Here is a 4,162-nt window from a genome sequence, read left to right on the forward strand (position 1 = left end):
CTAGACCAGAAAGGAAATACCTCCTATCACATAATAATCAAAACACCAAATGCACAAAACAAAGAAAGAATAGTAGATGCAGTAAGGGAAAAAGGTCAAGTAACATATAAAAGCAGACCTATCAGAATTACACCAGACTTCTCACCAGATACTATAAAATCGAGAAGATCCTGGACAGATGTCATACAAACCCTAAGAGAACATAAATGCCAGCCCAGGCTAGTATACCCAGCAAAACTCTCAATTAGCATAGATGGAAAAACCAAGATATTCTATGACAAAACCAAATTTACACAATACCTTTCCATAAACCCAGCAATACAAAAAATAATAGTGGGAAAGTTCCAATACAAGGAGGGAAATTATGCCCTAGAAAGAGTAAGAAAGTAATCCTCTTCCAACAAATCCAAAAGAAGATAGTCACACAAACAATGCCACCACTAATAACAAAAATAACAGGAAGCAACAATCTCCTTTCCTTAATATCTTTTAACATCAATGGAATCAATTACCCAATAAAAAGACATAGGCTAACGGACTGGATACGTAAACAGGACCCAGCATTTTGCTGCATACAGGAAACCCACCTCAGTGACAAAGACAGACACTACCTAAGAGTAAAAGGCTGGAAAACATTTTTTTTTTCGAGCAAATGGTTCTTAAGAAACAAGCTGGAATAGCCATTCTAAAACCTCTAGCCTGAGAACACAAAGAGAGAAATTCATGGCTCCACCTGTATAGGTAGTTGAGGGTGGCCTTGTCAGGCATCAGTGGAAGTGGAGGGCCTTGGTGCCTGAAAGTTTGGATTCCCTAGTGTTGAGGAATTTGAGAGCAGGGAGGCAGGAATGGGAAGATGGCGAGAGCACACCCTCATAGAAATAGGAGGAGGGGGGATGGGATAAGGGGCTGGGAGGGGGGTGGATATGAGAGGAGAAAACATTGAAAGGTAAATAAATAAAATATCCAATTAAATAAAACAGATAATGGGTCTGGCAATTGTAGTTGAGCAGTCGAGACTTTTTGTCAACAATTTATTACAGGAATTTCATATAATCCTCAAGGACAAGGTATTGTGGAACTTTAAAAAGATTGGTGAGACATACTGTTGCTGAGACAAAGAATGATGCTGACCTGTGAGCTTGCTGAGTGCCCTGACAAGGGTGACTGGGAAGCTGTATTGGACATATGATCCTGACCCAACTTTGCTTGACTATATCCCAGATGGGACAAGCTGCCTTGTCTCAAGTTTTTAGACCTTGTGGGATAGAGAATCGAAAGGAGAAATTATGTCCCTTGTATTCTTCTTAAAGGTGTCCCGCTATTAAGACTCAATCATGAACTGGTCTAGAAATCAATCAACTATAGGAAATAACAGTATACTTTTGGAAGACTGGATCTAGACTTTGGCAGAGACATATTTGGAAGCTAGCTGTAGTTCACTATGATGTTAGGATAGCAAGAGATAATGTTGAAACAGGATCTGGATTTCAAACAAGGGTTAGTGCATGTTTTAAGGCTCTTTTAATTGTCAAGATAAAATTGGTTTTGTCTCTTCTACAGCATTTATTGTAAGTAGCATGGTCTGTATAATTTCCAATTATGTTAGTGTGTTAAAACCTGGCATGTCTGTTATGGGGGTCTATCAACCAGCTTTCATCTCACTGCCCTGAGTATTAGAAAACCTTGATTCTGCAAAAAAAAAAAAAAAAAAAAAAAAAAAAAAAAAAGAATAAAAGAAAAAAAAAAAAAAAAAAAAAAAAAAAAAAAAAAAAAAAGCTTGAAAGTGCTGGAGGAGTTAAAGTGAGTTAGGCTTTAAGCAGAAGCAAGAGGGTAGCAGGCTTGATTATCACTGGTATAACAGCTTTAATTTCATTGATTGCTAGCACCACTGCTTCTGCAATAGCATTGACACAAGGAGTTAAGACAACTATTTTTGTTAACCATCTAGCAAAAAAAAAAAATGTTACTAATGTATTGAGTATACAAAAGAATTTATATAGGTTTCTGGAACAACGAACCCATTCAGATTATCTGAAGGAGGTTCAGGGTTTAAGAGTTAGGAGCCATCCCAAGTGTCATGACAAATATCATTGGAGTAGTGTTACTTTTGAAATTCATAATGATTGTCAATATAATTAGAAAAATGTTTAAAGACACTTGTAGGATATTTGGCATAATCCTAACACCTCTCTGGGTGTGTTAACTTTGCATAGTGATATTATGAATTTAAAGAATGCTTCTCTGTTGACCTTTGATGCTGCAGAAAATGCAATAAGATTATCCATGGCCTAAGCTCAGTATTTCCATTTTGGACAAACCTCAGGAATGGCATATATAGCTTGATTAGGCTAGCCCTTCTTGTCCTGGGAATACTTTTATTCCTGCCAATCATGTTAAAGCTTACCTTTAACCACATCAACATGTTGGCAGCCAAAGTACATTGCTTAAACCTGAAAATGGACCCCCAGACAGAGTTATTAAATTAACAGGCTGGCAAGTCAAGGACGGGTAAGATTCTGTACAGAGCCTTACCGACCTAAGACAGAATTGCATTGCCTTTGATAATGCATATTCCATGACAGGTAAGAAAGGCATTCTTGTCAGAATGACCAAAGACAGGCTCAGTCTTGTTAACAAAATAAAAAAGGGGGAGAGGTGGAGAGCCTTTGGGGCTGCTTGGCAAGAAGCTGACATTGGCCAAGGACAAGGAAGTAGGCTTCAAGCAGGAATCTGACATTAGACTAGAACGAAGAAGTAATTTCAGGTAGGAGTCTAAATTGTAGGCTACCACAAAGAAGTAATCCCAGGCAGGAATCTAAATATTAGGACAGAACAAAGAGATAATTTCAGACAGGAATCTAAATTTTAGGCTAGAACAAGGAAGTAGGCTTCAGACATGAAAATGACCTTGGGCTAAGATAGGGAAGTAGGCTCAGATACTTTGGTCATCCTGATAAGCCCTTAGAAACAGTGATCACGGGAGTGTTCATTTAATTGGGTTTAATGCCTTGCTTTTTCTTTGACTATTTGTGTTTATTGTCTTGCTTGTTCCTCGACTATTTGCATCTATTGTATTGCTACACCCTCAACCTAGAACTGACCTTACTTAGTACATGCATGTAATCAAAATGGTATAAAAGCATAAAGAAGAAGGTGTATAGGATAGGGGGATTCTAGGGAGGGGAAATGGGGAAAGGAGGTGAAATCTGTATTGTAAATAAATAAAATATTCAAGAAAAAAGAAATAAAAGATTGGTTTCCACATTAGTTCCTCTTAAGATAAGTGATCACTGATCAGCATGCTAATAAGAAGGATATTACAGACATCCAGGCCTTTATATATGCTTCTGCATTCAATTTCTTGTGTGTGAACTCTAGAAAATTCCAACATAAACTGATAGCAGAGAGAGGAGGGAGAAGATCATGAAGTCTTAGTTGTTTTAAAAATAACTTTGACCTGATATAAAGACAAAAAAACTATATAGCTCATGGACCCCTAAAAGGGATGTGAGAACCCCAAGAATCCCTAGAGCTGACTTTCAAAAGCTCTGTACCATGTGCTTTTCTAGATTCTAACTGCAAAACACTAATAAAGCAAAACAAGGTCATGATTCTGTTATCCCTATCTCATGGTCTGAGAAGACTATAGAACCAATCCATCACTTGCAATAGTTGCTACTGTGCAGAGTTCTGGGGACAGGGGGCAATTAGCTCAAGGTCAGAGAAGACTTCATGGTTAGGCAATGCCATACAGATGCTTTCAGGTACCAGGGTTGCTGTCCCTGGCAATAGGGTACTTGGAAATCTTGGTGCTCTTCCACAACATTCAAATTGCAAGATTGAAGTGCAGAAACCAGAGAGATGACTTAGTAGGTAAAGACATTTGCCACCAAGTCTAATGACCTAAGTTCCATCTCTGGGTCCCACCGAGTGGAAAGAATGTGCTGCCCCAAACTGTCCTCTGATCTTCACCATAGCCTGCATGTACCCCCCCACACACACATACATACATATAAGGAAAGAGGAAAGAAGAATGGGGCAGAAGGAGGGAAAAAAGAAGGGAAGGAAAGAGGGAGGGAGAGAGCAAGAGAGGGAGAAAGAGAAGGAAGGAGGAGAAGAAGGGGAGAAAAGAAGAAGGAGAAGGAAGAAGAAGAAGAGGAGG

The sequence above is a fragment of the Arvicanthis niloticus genome, chromosome 1 (genome assembly GCF_011762505.2).
Source record: "Arvicanthis niloticus isolate mArvNil1 chromosome 1, mArvNil1.pat.X, whole genome shotgun sequence".
NCBI classification, from domain to species: Eukaryota; Metazoa; Chordata; class Mammalia; order Rodentia; family Muridae; genus Arvicanthis; species Arvicanthis niloticus.